General features: G+C 42.5%; 1 protein-coding gene across 4 annotated transcripts in view; it reads right to left on the bottom strand.

Annotated features, from left to right (window-relative positions):
• LCP1 (lymphocyte cytosolic protein 1) overlaps nt 1-19435 on the bottom strand; it is a 47752-nt gene extending 28317 nt beyond the window's left edge. For 3 of the 4 annotated variants that reach the window (XM_026042859.1, XM_026042861.1, XM_026042862.1), the window contains exon 1: nt 2102-2237. The gene's annotated coding sequence lies outside the window, so the exon portion shown is untranslated. Of the gene's footprint in view, nt 1-2101; nt 2238-18695; nt 18999-19419 lie in introns of those variants that run through there. The other variant, XM_026042860.1, reaches the window with a different exon arrangement.
• Between the last annotated feature and the right edge of the window lie 1045 nt (nt 19436-20480).

Here is a 20480-nt window from a genome sequence, read left to right as displayed (position 1 = left end):
TCCCACTTTGATAAATGAAGATAAAAAGCCCATTTTACCACCCTGTGACCAATGCAGGGCCGCATGCGCTGTCTTGGAACGCAACTGTACTTAGTATGCTAAATGTGATTTGGTTTTTTTGATTCAATTTTTCATTTTGACAGTAAGTTTACATTTTGTGCCAGCATTTCACTGTCTTCTACTGTCTTGCGAGAAAGAAATGACAGTGTGAAAGTCAGCTAAATTTCTGAATGCTCTGTACTTCCTTAGGTCATCTCTCCTTCCTTTGCATTTACTCAGCTTCTCTCTAAAGTTCTTTCATACCCTAAAGAATAGTGATGAGTTTTGCTGTGAGATTTTCATCAAAATGTCTCATAACTATTCTTCATGCTGCACAGCTGAATTTTTAGGCTGATGAAGACTGAAATTAGTAAGTCTTACAAGTCTTACAAAAAAAAAATGGTAGCATAACACTATACTATGGAATGTCCAGTAGATTTTGTGAGCAAGGAGAGAGAAGAAAAACCACTGAACTCAATGAAATACAGCAATTTTTATATAGTATCTCAAAATTGCTATAACCCAAACAGTATTCAGTCAAGATGCTTAATGGATTTCAGCTGAGGAAGCATATTCAAAGAAGGTTAATGGTACAACCCCTGTTCCTTTTTTTGCCATATTGTGGGCGCTCTTTCTTCAGTTTCTGAGCTAAATCAATCCGGATATCACAGGCAAAGCTGATGCAGAAATCCTCACTCCCCCTACTAACATGCAAACAGGTAATTCCCCGTCCATCCTGGCTCCAGCAATCCTCTTTGATGGCGTTTCCCAGCAAAGAGGGAGTTTCTGCACGTCCCATTGGCTCAGGCCCATCCCCAATCCCCTCTGCAGGCCCTTTGGCCCCAGCTCAAGAGACAAACCACCCTTACATGAGAAGCAAGAGACGGGGAAGGCATTTACATCCTTAAGTCTCCACATGACAAAAGTAAGGGTGAGATCTGCTTTTATCAAGATAATTCAAGATATTCCTGAGCACCCACCTGCAGCTCTAATGACACGGTCTCACTTGTCACTTCTTTGGAGATTGTCTCCACTTGATATTTTTTGCAACAGTGATGGGTCAAGCAGCTAATGCTTTCTGTGGTTTAGCCACACTAGCAAGGACCTGAGGTCCCATTTCTTTTAAAAGAAAATCTGCTCACAGGCTTAAGGGTCAGCATTTAAATTGAATATATTCACTGAAGAAAACAGCAAGGTCTACTGCTATTAGAGAGCAGGCAGATAAACCCAGAGGTTCATGTTCATAAACTACCTCCTATATTTCTATAGAACATAATGTCTACTGGAGTGCTATGTCATTTGCAGGCCACAGTTTATCTATAGCCTGAATTAAAATCTCAAAGAAGTCAAGGAAAGGCTCTGAACAGCTTCAACAGTCAAGATCTTTTTATATCTATATCTATATCTATATCTATATCTATATCTATATCTATATCTATATCTATATCTATATCTATACACACACACACACACACACACACACACATATATACATGCACATATATATATATCGTCTTAGAACAACCTTATATGGCTGCTTTTTAAGCAAAAGTTCATAGTACAATCAATGTAGTCAAAAAATCAGTAACACTTGATTCAAAATCCATGGATCAATTTGTCTGTCTGGGGAGTGATATTACATTTAGAAAAGCTTAATATGAATATCCTAACATGCAGCACAGTATAATGTCAATATAGGCTAAATTACATCAGCTTTAAAAGTCAGTCTTTTCATCACTGGAATTAGATTTAACCTATTACAAGGATCCACTTTATAATCCAAGTAACTGCTCACATCCTGCCAAGCTAACCAAATGCCAGCAAATAGAAATGTAAAGGCTACCACTCTGCTCGGTCAAATACCGCTTTAACTAGTTAAATCCGTCAAATACTTCTCTGAAGGTGTGTAAAAATACTATGTGCAGAACAACTGCAAATTATTTCATGCTAATGCAGAAACTGCACTCCTTTTTCCTGGCGACCACAGTTTCCTGTGCAGTTAAACTACTCATACACTCAGAAAGGGTGGTTTACTGCAAAACAGCAGGTGCTCTGAACTTACCTCGTGATCTCAAAGCGACTGTGTCTCAGTTTTTGCAACTCCACTGGAAAGGAGAGAACTTAAAAAAAAAATACCCAACTTATTGTAAGTTGGGAAACTGCAAAAGCTGTATGTCGAAAGAGGTTGCGGCGTGTGTAGGAAAATGTTCCTTTTCTGAAGAGCAGCTACTCAAGCCCAGGACTGTAAGCCTAAGACTGAGCTCAGTGAAGGAAGTGACTGGTGACAAAACGTCAGAGTGAAATAGATTTTGTCTTTATAAGGAAATTTAGCATTCTCTGGTCTCCCTCCCTCAACACCTCCTTACTCACAAAGCAGGTCTACTGACATGTACCACTTCCTCTTTCTTTTACTCTTCTAGTTCTTTTCTCACTAAATATGTGTGTGCCACACACTCACATATTTTTATGCTGTATTTCTTTCACAATAAAGGTACATTTTAGGAACTCAGAGTAATTAAAGTCTTATACCAGCCCCCTGCTTAACGCAGGACCAGCTGCGAAGTTAGGTCAGGCTGCTCAAGGTGGCATCTGCAGAGGTTGTCCAGAGATTGCTCAGTGTCTCTGGACAACCTGTGTCAGTGTTTGTCTCTGCTGTGAAATCTTTTTTCCTTATATCTAATTGGAATTTTCCTTGCTGCAATTTGTGATCACTCATTCTTATCCTTTCTGCGTGCACCTCTGCAGAAAGCCTGGCTCTATCTTCTCTACAGCCTCCCATTAGGCAACGTTAGACAGCAAGATCCCCATCAGCTCTCTCTCCTCTAGGCTGAACAAGCCCAGGTTTCTCCACCTCTTCTCACACATCGTGTGCTCCATCCCATGGACCATCCAGTGGCACTCTTCAGCTCGCCAATATCTTCCTTCTACTGGGAAGCCTCAAACAGGTCACAATTCCTCATGCAGCCTCACACATGCCCAAAATTTTAGGTATGTGCTTCCCAGGCATACCAGGGAGTCAAGTGATTAAAGTGGAGAATATTAGTTGAAACTCATGAAGCAGCATTTCAGAAGATTTAACAGAATTGAAACCATGTAACAGAATTGAAACCACAGCATCACTTTATCAAAGTTCTTCATCATCTCTGCGGGGATTTTAAGGAATGTCCTGCCTTAAGAAGAAAATTTTCATGAATTTCCATAGGGTAAGGATTCATCCTTTAGCTTTTAAAATAGCTTATCTTATGACTGTTACTTACAGCCAAAAAAAAGCACCAGATTGGGCAGCTTTCACAAAGAAAATTGTGATACATTGTTCACCAAATCAGATGAACCTACATGCTGATGTAGAGAACTTCAAGGAAAACCTTTCCATAAATAAGACCCAACAGTTAAGATTCCATTAATTTAACCATTTCAAGTCCCATGTTACATGGAAAATGGGGGAAAGAGTTTGAGATTAACTGAAAGGCCCAAAATGCTGAAAGGGTTGGAATGCCCTTCCTAATATCCATACACAAGCCCAAAATACACAAAAACAAAGGAGATGAAGGAACCTGCCAGGTCAGAATAATTCCCCTGGTATCTTGGGTTAAGTACCGGGGTGTCCTATTCCCGTTATCCTTTCTTGGAAGACTGCTCCTAAACTTGAAGGCTTTAATGGTTAAAAAGCTCCTGATTCCCCAGCTAAACTTACCTGAGGTAAGGAATGAGTTTAGCCATCAAAATGTATAGGCCATATGAATTCTCAAATGAACAATACTCCAGTAATATCTTATTATATTTTCTCATATCTAGGGATCAATTGGAGCCTTCAGGCATAATAATGGAAGCATGTTTATTAGAATTGGAATAATAATTTGTATGATGAAGTACGCTACAAGCCATTTTTATTAATACAGTTGATTTCTAATATTGTGGGAAGAACTTCAAAAATGTGTCTATGCAGGGCAGGCTGTGTTTTAAATTTAATTTTGGTTTGAATTTAACATAATGTCTCCATGGTTTTTATTATTGGATAAAGATACTAACTGATCTACCTTCTCTATGCTATTTCATTATTTTATAAATCATACCAAAACTTCCCCCCCCCCCTTTTTTTTTTTTTTTTTGCTTCCTGGAAGATCTAGCATCTTTTTTCAAAGTTTTAGTTATTTCTGTTGCCCTCCATGGAACCTTCTCGAATGCCACAATACCTTTCCAGAGAATGGGATGAGGGCACCACATGGATTATTCCACACTATTATTTCATATTATACTGCATGCATTAAATCTAGCAACTTGTAGAGCTGTGTGTTTACTTATGCCATCTGCACAGCAGATCAGAGGGCTGAGAATCTCGGATTTTCCACTCTAATGTATATCACATTATATTCATCTATTTATATGGAACTCAATACTTTGTGGTCTGTACGGAGCATTGATTCATACCAGTACACACCATTATGCTCCAGCTGTGCTAAAACAATGCTCTGACTAGCTTAGAAATGCAAATTATGGTGGAGATTTAAAGAATGACAGCTTTACAGACCAAGTACGAGCACAACATTTTTATGTACTTGCCATACGGATCATGGAACCCCTTTCTCTTCCCATCCTTCTTTTATTTATTTATTTATTTATTTATTTATTTTACTTATTTCAAAGTCTGTGGAGATTTTTCTGGGTATACCTAAAATTTATCTTACCAAAAGTATTCTCTACATTTAAGCCCAGCTATAGCCCCTTCATGATAGCACACCATTTAAATTGTGAACTGTGTAAATGTGAAATATCAGACAACTATTTATTGAGTAGAACTGAGTTACATTCAACTGGTGATACATCCTACTTGTGTGATGTTCATCTGTGGTAGTGCTCACAATGTATGATTGTATGAAAATGTATGACAATGATCTCTTTAATATAATTTCTTACAGGGGTCAGGATGCTGCAGTTAATCATTATAGCATCTATTTCCCAGAACTGCTTTGAATCATAACTGTTCAATATATGTAGCCTCTACTTTACAATCAAGTATGTTTACAGTCAGCAACAGACTAGCTGATATCACAATAGGATGTATTGCGACACTATCACAATCACAACAGGATGTATTGAGATAATGTCCATAACTGTCCCACCATTAAAAAACATATATATACTTGAGCTGCAGTTGCAGTCTTAGAACCAAACTCTGGATAAAGCTAGTTTGAGAATTGCTTGGATGAAAGTGCTGTTCTTCCAGGTTCAAAGACTTTAAGAAAACGCAAAGATTGTCTACAGAAGCTACAAGGAGGGAGCATAGTTCTGTCTGCTTTGGATGAGCCATTTCCCTATGAGAACTAAGGAAGGAGATCTTGGTTGGGGGCCTCTTCTGCAAGGACCACTTCTTGGATCTGTCTGACTCACTGTAGTCTCTCCAGTCCTTTGTCCTTCTCCAGGCTGCTTCTGCTTCATGGAATGAGTTTCCACAAAAGCCATAATTTGTAAAATCACATGTTCTTAAAATGCAACACCTTCCTTGTGTCTCTTGATACAGTCATGGGTTGTGTACATCTTTCACTCCTAAAATACCTAAGACAGGAAGAGTTTGGTGAGCAGCAGAGCAGGGATAGAAGCACAGACCTTCCACAGCCTCACTGAGAGCTTCATGCGGACCTTGCAAAGCATCTTCATTTTACTGACAGTACAATTTTAAACGAGCTCTTTGAGGGGAAACTCTTTGTCCATGAAAAACTAAGGCAAATCTAAATTAATGGAAATTGTTTAACAAGTAATCTCATTTAGAGAAATATTATCTTGTTCTCATAAAAGTTCAGTAGACTTGATCTAATTCCCACTACAGTTCGATGCAATCTGAATCATAGTTTTATTCATCATGACCCTGATCTTGCTCATATTATAGGCAATAACATTTCCTGTCTGATAACGATTTAGGCACTGAAATGCCCTCCTCATATCTGAAAACGGAACCTATGAACCTAAGTGTTGCTGAAGATGAAAGAGCGTTTGTGAAGCAGAGGTCACTACTCTGATAGCAAGCACTCTGAGGGGAGGTAAGTCAACCTAAACATTTGTATGAGCAGGCTACCCTGTCACTGGAGCTTCTCTATGTTAGCAACATTTCCTAAAGTGCAAGAGAGATCATACTAGAGATTGTGGACTTTGAGAATGCATGTGGAAATAATATGTTGTATTTGCCCTGCACTGAATACACTAAAAGAAGGGGGAAGGGGGATATCATAATACCACCAAACATCTGTAGTTGCAACAAGACAGACCTGCTCTTCATCTCAATCCATTCACGCACAAAGAGATGGGGCAGTTCTACAGCTGAAGGACTTCACCTTAAATTGGAGTCTTCCACTGTGCTCTCTCTCTTTCTCACTCCATGGAATTGCCCACACAACCACCTCCATCCCCACCAATCCCATAGACTTCTTCTACTGGCAGCACCACCCTGAGGTTCTGCGAGGAAGAAGTGCTGCAGCAGAAAAGAGAGAAAAGGAAAGAGAAGACAAGAGGGTGCAGAGAGACACAGCAGTGCCATGCTGCACGGAGCAAGGCTACTGTGCACAGAGGCATGTTAAAAAGAAGATGTCTCATATTGAACACAGTGTTTTTGGTGGGGTCATTCCAGGAAGCAGCATTTTGCCAAATTTCACCCTTTGCCCTGGAGTTGGGCCCTGGAAAAGAGTAATGTGCTATTAAATCAAGGACAGCAGACTGCTTTATGGTTTTAGATACTCGTGCAACTTTTGGTTTCTGAACTTGAGTCTTCAAGGGAAATCTTTATCTCTGAAGGCTGCCTGAAGGCTGGCACTGCAGGGCTATCTTGTTTGGGAATCAAGATAAACCACAAAAGATCAAACAAGCTAAGGGGAGATGAGGGCAAAAGGCCACTACAAAACAAGGCGTACCAACAGATTTACTTTCCCCAAAGCATATGAAAGAGAATCCAGAGAAAACTGCCCGTTGACAAAGGAACAGTTTGGGCAGTTACCAATCACTGATCTTGGAACAGGCTGTTCCCTTAGCACAGGTAGATAAATGCAATAAAAATCGGATTGCTCTGACTCCATGGATGGGCTTTGGATTGTCAGACATGGTACCAACATCATTTACTTCAAAGAAGTCTTCTACACTGAAGTCCGTGGGTGTTTCTTAAAGTTTTACCTATGGCAAAGTCCCAGGGAATTTTGGTAAGAGTTTAGTCTTACTTAAAAACCACAAGGAAGAAGATTAATTTCCCGTAAGTGGTTTGAACTTTGAAGAAACATTTACACAAGTGAACAATGAAACAGAAATAAAAAAATCCTTCTAAAATGAAAGCAATGATAAATAAGTAATATGTAAGCGATATACCCGAATACAAAATTAATAATCTATGCCCAGCCATGAATTATTAAGCAGAACTCTCCGTTTGTTTCAATGAGGAGTACTAATGAAATATTAATAACAGCGTATAAGCTAATCGTAGGATTTGAGATGAAGGAGAGGAGAAGAACAGGTTAGAAAAGTTTTTGCCCATTATTAACAGAAATAACAGCCATGACATGCAGCTTGCCGGCAGATCTGAATTAAGTGGAAGAAAAAAATGCTCCTCTGGCTCAAGAAAAAACCCTCATTTTCATGTCTCAGATTGAGACTTGACTCTACAAACTGACAAATCCATTTCCAGAAGTGTATGAGAAGAGCAGTGGTTCTCAAACACTTGTAATAATATTGGTTCTCATGATTTTATTTTCACACTAACTTAAACTCCAGTTTTCCTTAAAAGATAGACCTTGACTCAACTGAGCATGTTTTCTAGCTTTTCTTTTTTTCTTTCAGTAAGTATTTAATTCTGTGATTAGAGGAAAAGAGTAAAGGTATGACTTCAGAGACTCAGCTGGAAGGAGTAAAAAGTGTGGAGAAACAGAAAAAAGTTTATTTTTAATTAAAATTTGTATGATGGTTGCTTCAGGCAAAGCTGTAAGGAAATAAAGTTATGATTTTTGCAATTCTGGATTGGGCAAAAGTTGCCTCATAGTTTGTCATTAATTTGTCATACTTATAGCTCTCCATCTCATTCTTTGGTGACTGAACTGTAGGTGGCTTTGGCTCAGTAGCAGAATGGGCTTCCCTGCGCACCCTTCTCTTTTTATTATGTATGTGATACGAGTCTGCAGTGCGCACGGGGAAGCTGTCACAGTAAAGATAAAGCACTTGTGCTGGGAACAGAGGCCCTGCAATTCCACGAGCAGAATTTCAAGTATCTGTCTTCTGCTGCAAACTGGCAGGAAAAAAGCATTTATAAATTAAGCTACTCTTTGGAACAAGTTCTCCCAAGATGGCTTTTTGCCAGGTGTCTGAGAAAAGGACAATTTAATTTGCTTTGGTTCCAGAAGGAGATCTGCAAACAAACACCTGTATAACTGAACAAAATGTTATGTGCACACAGGCACGCTCTTCTGCATACCTTCTTGTATACACTGTCATTATGTTTTGATTTTAGATGTTTTTAAATGTTGGAAATTTTAACTTTATAGGCTGTTTGGTTTACTCAGCTCCTTTTTCATTTTCTTCACTCAGCTTCTTTAAACGACTATTTCTGTATCTCTTCCTCTTATTTTTTTGCATGCTTTCCTGTATTCTTTCTTGTTTTCCCTTCATATATCTTCCGTATTTTCCTATTGTCTGTCTCTTTCCACTTTGTCTCTTTTGCTGACATATATTCTAACAGTTTCTGCTTGCCTCCTTTTGCCACTCAGTGTGCTTTTCGCCAGTGCTTGCTGTAATATTTATAAAGATATTTCTTAAGCTCTTGCTCCACTGCCTGTGTTTTCCAAGCTCAGGGTCATTGGCCCAATATTCTACGCAGAAACAGCACACATGCAGCTCAGAAGCCTGTAAAAGCAGTTGCTAGTTCCCTGTCAGGAAAGGAAGTTTGCCTCCCCCAGGGGGAACTTGCTCTGTTTCTACTGCACATTAAAAAAAAATCTCGGTACAGAATTGGGATAGCGAAAACCCACACTGAAGAGCTTCATTTCCAAGCTTGCCACTGCTCTTTTCAGGGCATGTTCTCCCTCTAGTTCTGTGCAAGGAGGACTCACCATCCCTCTGCAGATGGATGAAAATGAAAAGGAGAAGGATGAAAAGCAAGACTAGGCTGACTGTGAGCGGTGCTGTTCGACAGCCTTTTGCTCAGGAGTGTCTTCTGCATCAACAGAAGCTGCAGGAAGACCAAGTAAATAAATAAATATATATAAAAATAAATAAATGTTGTTTTTCTGATGCAGCCATTAATAAATAAACATATGAGATATGTGAGGTGAGGCTTTCTGCAAAGGTTGTAGCCAGAAGATGCTGAATGGATGTGTCCAACAAACTCTTATCTGATGCATTTCTATTCCTAAAAAGGAATGTAGAAAGTGCCACCTTCTTTCCAGACAAATCGGATCCCAGTAATGTTTTTAGATGATGACTAAGAAAAGCTCCGAGTAGGAGCTTACGTGTCCCTTCCCTAACAACAGGTAAACCTAACAAAACAGGGAGAAAAGGTATGGGACAGAGATGAGACCTCTGCAGCTCTCTGATAGTAATCGAGGACACCAGATCCAGCTGGTCTTTATATTTTGACTCTTTCCCCAGGCACTCAAGTGACCTGTCAGAGAGCAGGTCCCCAGACCCAAAAGAAAACCCAAAGAAAGAAGAACCGTGAAGGAGACGGGCTATATCCCTCGCTGGGCGGCACCAGGGCCTGGCAGCAGTAGCTGGGCACTACAGAGGGTGGACTCATGGCCGCAGCCCCGTGGTGGCTCCCTGCCCAGCAAGGCCCCTGAAGCAGCACCACGGAGCAGGGCTCCTGGAGGATGGAGTTTGGATCAGCCCTGCATGGTGGCGCCTTCTTGAAACCAGCAGGAGGGAAGCGGTAGCGCATGTGGCCTGTGGCCTGGGGAAGCACGGAGCCAGAGCAGCTTCCCGAATGTCTGAGAGACATCTTGTTCTCTGCCTCAGTTTCCTCCACATGCTCCCATGCTGGTTAATTCGGAGAGCACGGAGGAGGAACCAGGAGCCCCATGTGAGCAGTAGGAATGGGTGATGCACCCTCGCAATGAGACAATTTCCTCCTGCAGCTTCGGCTTCCAGTGGCGCCGGCAGCGCTTTACCAGCTCCGTCAATGTGGGGGCTGCGCCAAAGAAGCTGCCACATAGGCATTTTTCTTCCATAAGAAGAAAAGATTTCATTTTGAAGTCCATAAGACTTCATTTTTTAATCCTTCTGAGTCTTCACGTCTTCTTTGGCCCCAGGGCTGGTTTTTATGAGAGCTCCTGGGCCACCAGGCACTGCGGTTCTAAGGACTCAAGTAAAGCAGAGGAGAAGAGAGGGCTTCCCAAAAGAGCCTGCACTGCCTGAAACCAGACAGACAGGGATGTAAAAGAGATGAGATAAAGCAGGCTGACAGAGAGAAGAGAAGGATGGTGTCCTGCTATTGCCATGCTGAGAGCTGCAAAGGCCATAGGGGGATGTAGGGAGTAGGAGCATCTGCAGCTCTTCTCATTTCAATCCCCTCTCCTAGCCAGGACTGAGGGATGAGCACACAGGAGAAAGGGAGGGAGGTCGAGATATTCACACAAATCACTGAAGAGCCCAAGTGAAAGAGGATTCAGTTGCAAGGGTGGCAGAAACAGTCTGGTGACACTCAGTTAAACTTCACTGGGCTGGTTTAATGCTTCTTCAGGCATTTTTTTTTCTTTTCCCATTGGGTGAGCTATGAGCCTCACGCTAGCAGCAGTGAGTTTCTTACATGACAAAAACCATTTTCTAGGCATTAGAGTGGGAAGAATCAAAGTTTAGCTATAATAAAGTGTGTTATTCACACACAGCTCTTCACAACTGAGTAATATGCAATGAAATATCACTTTTTGGCTTTCAGAAGCACTGGCTAGCCGAAACTGTAGCATCCCGAAGTAAAAATCTCACACTTTGAAGAAAATTGAAACATCTTGCCTGGCCTGTTTCTCTCCTCCGCCTGTAATCTATTCCTGCAACTGGCACAAGAAAAGGAAGAAAAAGCGTGGGATGATTCTGAAAGCCAGCAACAATCCCACAGGAACAAATCTGCCCTTGACCAACTTCACAGTGAACTAAGACTCAGACTTTGCAGGTCGAGAGAGATGATCGTCCCCTGGTGAGCCACATCTGGAGCACCGTGTCCAGTGCTGGGCTCCCCAGTACAAGAGGGATGTGGAGCTGCTGGAGAGAGTCCAGCGCAGGGCTACCAGGATGATCAGGGGCCTGGAACATCTGCCCTATGAGCAAAGGCTGAGAGAGCTGGGCCTGTTCAGCCTGGAGAAGAGAAGGCTGAGGGGGGACCTGATCAGCGTGTATAAATACCTCAAGGGAGGCAGTGAGGAGGAGGGGGCGGCCTCTTTTCAGTGGTGGCCAGCAATAGGACTAGTGGAAATGGCCACAAGCTGAGGAACCAAAAGTTCCACAGGAACTTAAGGAAACATTTATTGACAGTGAGGGTGACAGAGCCCTGGCACAGGCTGCCCAGAGAGGTTGTGGAGTCTCCTTCTCTGGAGATTTTTAAAACCCGCTTGGACGCAGCCCTGTGCCACGTGCTCTAGGTGACCCTGCGTGTGCAGGAGGGTTGGACTAGATGATCTCTAAAGGTCCCTTCAAACATTAAGGATTCTATTCTATGATCCTCCTATGCAGCTCACAGATACTGGAAGTGCATCCTTGATTGCCTGCCACAGGCTCTGACTTGTAAATCATGTTTAAATGTGTATTTGCAAAGACAAGATTTAGCAAGTACCTAGACCCAAAAGAAAACCCAAAGAAAGAAGAACCGTGAAGGAGACGGGCTATATCCCTCGCTGGGTGGCCTGACTAAACCTCCTCAATAGCATGAACTGTATGTTTCAATCCTTGCTTCCTGCACAGCTGAAGAGCTGCTACCTTTCATTTCAAAAACCAATTCCATACCCCATGGGATCTGAGTATCATGGAATTTCTCTGCTTAAAGCTTGGAGGTACATTTGTGTACCTCCATGTCTGGCCACGGCTCCACAGGCAAGGCACCATGAGGAAAGCTGGCATGAGAACATGCTGCAGCAATGAAACCAAGAGGAGGAAAGTTCTCCTCTGCAAAGAAGAACTAACCAACTCTGGAAAATCCCATATGCCTGCAGCTGATATGCAAAGCTTTCTGCTCATTTCCTTCTCACTGTCCAGTTATCTGCATCCATAAAATCCAGCTTTAATTAAAGGCCGTGTTTTTGACAGGCCTTCCTATCTGCACTTGCAAAACAAAGGCATTTAAGGAAAGGCTGCATGCTTCTGTCCAAAATTTCTGGGAAATATCCCACCATAGGGGTTCTTCACACCCAAAGGCAGGAGAGTCTTCAAATTCTTCAAATCCTACCCAAAGAAAGACTAAGTAGGAGGATGGGAACACTGATGCAGATACATGGTACCCACAAACTATAGGAATACCCGCAGCTATGGGAATCCTGCAGCTATGAGGATTTCTGATGATATGACCATCAGTTGCACAAAACCAGTTTACTAAGGGGCTTTCAACACCGAAGACAGAGTAGTGCAAAAAATACCTCTATTTCCTTAAATAAGCTACTTCAGAGGCTGGAAGCAATCTCACTGCATCTAATGCTTTCTGTTTATTTCTAAAAGGTTTGCATAACATACATATATATATATGTACATACATATGTTTCTCAGAGAAAGATCTCCCATGGTTTGAAGTGTCCCATGGTTTGGAGTGAACTCTCCTTCTTCCTCTCCTTTGTTTGCTTGCACAGAACTTTCAGTTTGCCTATGCAGAGCATGTAATTATGAAAGTAGATGTTGATGAAGACTGGAAGTAGGGATGCAAAGAAGAAGTACACACAAAGGCTCGTGCACTCACAGCTTGGCAACAAGTGCACTCAGAGGGTCTGTCAAAATGTTAATCATCATCATCTGTGGGCTCTGTTTTTTAATATTTGGGTTTTCTCATCTATATATGTGGTATCCACAGAAAAAGACAGGAACATACTAGTATTTCAAAGCATTAAAACTGCATTGCATTTTAAAGTGAAGAAAAACCTCAAAAAAAAAAAGCAGGGAAGGATGCTATTTCTTTTTCATATTCTTTTAAAAATTGTGGTTAATAAAAAAATCATTCCTTCTGATACTAGAAATCAGACATATAATAACTCAGAAATTGAGGATGGATCTAAAGTATCTTTACTAAGGATGTTTCCCTTCACAGGTTGACAGTAAATCCCTTTCTCATTTCCTGGAAAGAATCTCTTCTTGGCTGTCTCTTTTTTGACATTGCAATCTGTCTGAGGTAAAGAGGACACATGAACTGTAAACACAGAATGAAATGACAAAACTGATTATTGTTCCAATCTATCCAAATCCAAAGAGCAAAAGTGCAAACCCATTATTCCTCTTTGCAGGGCATTTTGTTCATCACTTGTCCAAATGCCTTATGCAAACTTACACCTACACATAGTTTTTGCAATACTATACTTTCTAACGACATGTATATTTGAAGACAGGGTCCTTTCAAGGAGTTTTTTTTTTTTGGGCTTGGTTCTGAGAAATGTGATCTTGGGTGCATGGCAGACACTTTGTGGCTGAAAGTCTCCCTGATCAGCAAGGGACACAGCTCTAATTCCTCTGCCCCTGTGTCCTCTCCGAGCATCTATCCCAGTGCTGTCTGTGTGACCACTTCCCAGGCAGCGGTTTCCCTCCAGCTTCATTTTACTTGCTGGCACTGCCAGTGTCTCCCACCTGGAAGAAGGGAGCTGGCTCCCATGCTGTGTGTGCACTGCACCTCTCTGCACTGCTGGGTAACCCTACCGGGCTCCTCGGCAGAGGATTGTGTTTCAGTGAGCTGCTGAGGAGGATGTTTTCCACTGATTCTTGGACTTGGAGTCAGCGCAGGGTCTGTGTGGACACTTGCATCGGTGATACGTGGTCTAGGAAGCAGTAGCTTGGTTGTAGGAGTTGTTCTACCTAGTCTCAAAATGGGGCGGCTGCTGAGACCAAACTCTTCCCGATGAGCAAAGTCTAAGCCATTGGGAAGGCAGGCTCACTGAGAAACAGCAAAGTGAGTATTTTAAAATAAGGAGAGGTCTTAGAATGTTTTTTAAAGGAATACCTCAACTAGTTCATTTTAATTCACAGGCAAGAACACACTTTGTGATATTCTTGCTCATTGTTAACACTTCTCACAGTGCACGCTGCTTGTGTTAATCACAGTTCTGATTAGCTTGGCTCATTAAGCCAAGCTGGTCAAGTCACAAGAATGCAAATGACTTGACTGTACCTGCAAAACGTAATTCAAACTGTTTACACTTATCTTGAATGGCCTTTGATGCTTTCCCTGGTTTGGTCTTTGCTATTCCCTCTAATCCTGAGCAGACTGCATGAGTTCTAAGCTGCAGAAACCATGGACTTCCAAAACTTGTCTGCAAGTATTTCCAGAAGCTTGGAGGCTGTTCTTTTCCTGACCCCTTAAAGAGCACACCTTTCTGAAAACTGCTGCTCCTCTTGTAACAGACACTTCCCAACTTAAGCTGGGTTTCTGAAAGCTAAATTCAAATTTGGAAACACCCACCTGGCTACAAAACTGAAAAAAAGAGCACAGCCATGACACCTGCTTGGGTGTGAAGACAGCAAGTATTTGGAAAAGTGTGGGGGGGGGAGAACGGGTGAGGAAGCAGTCTGCTAAAGCTAACTTGCAAGAGCCAAGTACATTTTCAAGAGTTTATTATCAATATTTCAGGATAAAAATCTTACAAACTCTATTTCACATTTTTCTTTACAGAGCATCAGCAAGCAAAGCTTGTTGTATAAAATAAGAACATAAAAGCTAGGAAATTTTGCTGACATTTGGGAATATGAATGCTTTCAGATTTAAAAGCAGAGTGAAGGTTGTAAGGTTTGAAGAGACATTTCAATATATGGCTTGAATTATTTGTTTGCTTGTAGACACACACACAAAAAAAGCATTTGTCTACTTGATGCTAGAAAAAGGTGCTAGAAAGATCTCATTTTTCAAGTGCTTTCCATAAACAACAGAGGAACAACTACACTGACAGCTCCTTACAGTCAATCATTCTAAGGTTTCTATTTATATAAAAATTAGAGAATGTCCTCGTATTTTTTCATAAAGTTGTTTCTAAGATACTATTTTTAGGCAGATGCCTTCAGTGATTCAACTTGGGAATTCTGCTTAGGAAGAAACACTTAGATGGTTTTGCATTTCTCCCCATTATTTAACATAGCAACTATGTAAAGTTATTATGGAAAATTAAAAAGAAATAAAAAGCAATAACTTGGCCGTCCTTATTTTTCAGATTGTCTCCTTTCCTAAATCCACAATAATGTCATTTAATTTCCATTTTACTAAGCACTCTGGTCCCCTTTTATCAGTACGTATAAAAAAATAAACTTTTTTTTTTTTTTTTTTTCATTTTTCATTTTGCCATTGATGGGAATAGGCAATTCACCCCCAACATGGCAATATGTGCTTGTAAAACCCTAACAAAATCACCTTCATTTTAAGGTTAAAAAGCACATGCAAGGTGGCAGGAACAGTAATAAAGGAAGAAACCCAACTTTGATACGAAATACAGCTATTTGTGTTGACAGTAGGAAACAAACATCTTGTAAAATATTCAGAATCCTGAAAACAGAAAGAAAAAAAAAAAGAGAACTTGAGTTTTTCACTACTTTTTATCTTTGGGGAAGACTTTGGGGAAGTCAACTGTGGAAAATGATACTGACCTTTGCCAAACACTTTTGGACACATTGATTTAAGGATAAATGAAAGTGTTTATAACAGAATGAGAGCAGTTAATCTGTCCCAAATACTTTACAGTTCAGTTTGAGCCATCATTTGCCATCCTATGTTACCCAGTTTAAACAGGCTGAAAATAAAGTGTCAGGGATATGTTCGTGGGAAGGGACCTCTGGAGTTCAAGGGGCATCTGGAGTTCATCTTCTCCAGTCACAGGCTCAACAGGTTACACTAAAATTCAGAGCTAGGAGGAAGGAAATGTCTCTGACATGGGGGCATACCTGCTTACTTATCACCATATATATGAGTGTTCCCAGCCAAAAGAGTTGTCATTCTGCAGAATAAGGGCTTGCAAGGGCAGGAAGAAACAAGATGACCCTCTTCTGAGATCTTGTTTTCACAACAAAAACTAGCAAAACTACTTCAGTGACTTCCTGAAACAGAAATCATCAAGGGTGCACATTCAAAATCTAATAACTAAGTGATAAAATATCAAAAAAGAAAAGGAAGATTAAATAATGAAGGTTCAATAATGACAAGGAACAATGCTAAATACATTTTTACTAAGAGAGTGTTACGTAGGGAAAATGTTAAATATTTCATCCTGAATAATGTCATGAAAAAGGATGAGGATGATCACGATAGGAACACATTAAATATTGACAAAGCAGATGAAAACATAACACTTCTTTCTTTTCCAAGATGCTAATCAATGCTAGCTATCTCCCCATAAGGCAGAAGGAATGCAGTGTAAGTATTAGGGGTCAGGGGATAGCAAAGAAGAAGCCTTACACACTGCAGAAGTTTATGCTGAGAGTAGTGTGCTCCCTAATATTCTAACACTTATCTCAAGCCCCTAAACTTGCATCCACAAGGACCAAGTTCAGGTCTTCCATTGAGCCACCTGAGAGCAGATGGGGTTGGAGCTCTGCTTGGACACCTCCAAAGGGCTTCTTGCACTGGCAACAGGGGGAAGAGAGCAAAGCAAAATACAGAAAGAAGAAATAAAAAAATAAAGACATACTTCTTTTCAACTATACACCAACAATTTAGAAATTCATCTTTTGGGTCCACTTTGTGATGTTACTACTGATCTGCGAGTTTTTTAGTTGTGCTCCATATTTCTCCAGCACTGAAGGTCAATAGGATGATTAGCAACATGCTTCTAGCTTCTTCTTCAATACTCACAGCTTGAATAACTCACAGTTACTCACAGCCCTTAAAACTGAACTGCAAGCTACCTAACAGCAAGAAAATACTTTCTGCTAAGTTACTCTATTGTCATGAGAAAAACCGGTAGGCTATCTGGAAAAAAAAAATCCCGTTATTCAGCAACGGTAGAGGTGACCTGTACACATGCAGAGGGGCAGAAGTTGTTCATCCGAGTTCCCCCTTTTGATCTCCCAGAGCACGTTCCCAGCAGAGCCCTGCCTACGATTCCTCACCACTTTGCACTCATTTTGAGTGGATGATCACAGTGTATCTGTCATCCCAGGCTTTTTCTTTCATACCAGTGCTTTTAATAGAGGAAGGGCTATCTGCACGGTAGGCTGAATACAAGAAAATTCAGGAATTGCAGGCCTGTTATGGGGACAGCGGTGGGCTGAGAGACAGAAGGTGATAACAGTGAGGAGCCACCGCAGGGCATAGCGGAGTGAGAAAGGGATATTCATTTTGTTTTCTTTCATCTCAAGAATAACATTTACAGCGCAATCCATTACCAGGCTGTTGCTTCTGCTGACCTTTTCACTCACAGTTATGCTTCTCAGCAATCTTTAAAAGAATACAGGGGCAGTTTGGGAAGCAGCTCTTGGGTCAGCTAATGGATCTTGCCAGTCACCCAAGACAGATTGCCCAAGGTGTTCGCTGCCAAGTCCTTCTGTGGATCTGGACCACAGGGCCTCCCACCTGCCTTGTTATCCTAAACAACTGCTGGGACCACAGGCTCCTGCCGCAGCCTCTGCTGCCACCACGGAAAGGATCTGGAACACAAAATGGAAACAGGCTCCTCCACACCTGGGAAAAGCTGTTCCAGAAAGACGGGGTTTTAAGCAAAACTCTCATCCCTGACGTTTATGCTGGAACAAAAAAGGTAGACCTTGATCTGTCTTTCTGGGCAATGGCCCAACGGAGAACCTGGAGATAACGTTGCCAGAAGGGATTTGCCCCCACTGATCCAGCCAAGAACGGCTCCCAGAAGGTGTAAAGCAAAGCAAGCACAACCATCAGATCCATCAAACCTGTGTCTCACCATTAATCACTTTGCCTCACACCTGCTGGTGAAACTACTACCTTCAAAATTGCAATTTTCCTAACCACCCGTTGGATTATACCCAGCAGCAGCTCCCAAATTCCACGTGTAGCTCAGAGGAAAGACCACCACTCACTGCTTAGCTGTCACCAATGGGAACACATCCAAAACGGTGAAGAAAGAGGACTCTGCTCAAGGCCCCCATCAGGACGGCATCTCCACGCATGTGCCTCCACCCGAGCCAGGGGACGTCCACACTCCCAGCCCCGGATGCTCATCCCTGTCCCATCCCCACTCCCCACCAGGATCAAAGACATCGGCACAAGCCATTCCCTGTGCCCTTGTGCCACGGGATGGAGCCCGGGCAGCGACCAGCGACGCCACCGCCGGTACCAGTACCAATGTGGTGACACCGAGGGCTCCTGCCCACGGGAGCCCGCGTCCTTCCCGCAGGGAAACACCGCTCGGCTCTGACCCGCGCACACCAAAACACACAGTAAAATCCACAGCATCCCAGCACAGTATTGATTCCTGAGAGAGACCGTATAAAAAAATCAAATGAGTTGACATGTCACATAAATAATTCGCGTCCGGCTTCTGTCACACACTTTGCATCCGTACCTTTCATTTCACACAAGTGGTTTCTTCGCTACAGAGCTACCAGATTTTTTCCCCTCATCCTATTCCCAACATTAACCTCTAGGCAGCGGGATGGGTGCAAGGGAAGAGCGGAGGCAAGCCCGGGAATGGATCTGGTGCCAATCTAGCTGGAAAACGTTAACCTTGCAGGCAGGGGACAAGCAGCAGAGTCATCTGCAACGTGCCAAGCGGCGTCTTCATTTCCATTAAGGAGCCATGAGCAAACGACCTTCAGCAATTCTTAAAACTACCTCTGATCTAAGGAAGTTGGCCGTGGTTGGGAGCCTGCGGGCAGAAAGGAGTTAGAAAAATAAAGTAAAATGAAGTGAAATGAAATATGATGAAATGAAAAATAAAGTAAAATAAAATAAAGTAAAGTAAAATAAAATAAAGTAAAATAAAGTAAAATAAAATAAAATAAAATAAAGTAAAATAAAGTAAAATAAAATAAAATAAAATAAAATAAAATAAAATAAAATAAAATAAAATAAAATAAAATAAAATAAAGCAAAATAAAGCAAAATAAAGCAAAATAAAATAAAGCAAAATAAAATAAANAATAAAGCAAAATAAAGCAAAATAAAATAAAGCAAAATAAAATAAAGCAAAATAAAATAAAATAAAATAAAATAAAATAAAATAAAATAAAATAAAATAAAATAAAATAAAATAAAATAAAATAAAATGAAGCAAAACAGTGGTTCACCTCTTGCCGGAGCGGTCTGTGAGCGCTGCAGGGCGGCGCCGCTGGCCCCGCGGCCCCGTCACGCCGCGCCGCCGATGCGGGGCATCTCCGCTCGCTCTGGGGTCCCCCTGCGGTCCCTCCCCTTCCCAGTCCCCGGGGGCGAGGGAGTGAGCGCGGACCCGGCTCGGCGGCGGCTGCCCAGCCTGCGCGGGGGGCGGAATTAAATGAAATCTGCATTAAAATAAGGGCACAAGCGGCGCGGCGCGGCGCGGGGCGGGCGCGGGGCGCTCCCGGACCAAGGCGCCGCCGCTGCCGCAGCCCTGGGCCCCGCCCCCCGCCCGCCTCCAACGGCCGCGCGGAGCTCGTGGCCTCGCCGCCCCGCACGGGGCCGGGGCCGGAGGGTGGATTGGGCCGAGGAGCGGGGCGTCCGCTGCGGTTAGGGCCCCGCCAGGGCTCCGCGAGCACCCCCTGGGTCTTCCCGTAGCCATGTCCTCGGCAAAGCCCCTCGCTGTGACGAGCTGCCCCTCGCTGTCCCCAGGCTGGGGCTTCGCTGCTTGCCAGGGCCAGCCCCGGCGTCCCCTTGGCTTCTCCTCCGCCTGCGGACCGGGCTGAGCCCGCACGCATTCGTGTCTGCGATGTCGCGCCGGCTGCGCCATCCCGCTCCTTGGCTAAATTAAACCTGTCTCGCCCCGACCGCAGATGGCTTTTAATGGACATAGGCTTGCTGCTTGCCTTGCTTTGCTTTTATTTTTACCTCAGTAACGGTTTCAGTTTTATGAGTAACTCCTCTCCCCTTGGCTTGCTTTTTTCTACCTCTACCAGGTTAACCATCTCTTTTCTCTTTCCCTGTCAGAAACACTGGGGTTTTTGGTCTGCGTCTCCTTTGCCCCAGGTGCCCTCACCCAGGCCTGCTGCCCTCCTTCATCCCTACCCATTCATCCCCATTACCTCAGGATTTCCTCCGGTGCTTTCACCTTGGGCCTTTCTCCTCACAACGCAGATTATGTTTTGAGTTTTCACCTTAAAAACAGGCAGACAGGCGGGCGATACCATTTGCGACTCCTTGCCTGTGCTGTTGTTGC

This window comes from Nothoprocta perdicaria, unplaced genomic scaffold (assembly GCF_003342845.1).
Source record: "Nothoprocta perdicaria isolate Ctin4 unplaced genomic scaffold, notPer1 scaffold_316, whole genome shotgun sequence".
Taxonomy (NCBI): Eukaryota; Metazoa; Chordata; class Aves; order Tinamiformes; family Tinamidae; genus Nothoprocta; species Nothoprocta perdicaria.
Note: the sequence above shows the minus strand (reverse complement) of the source record. Positions and strands in the feature narration are given on the sequence as shown.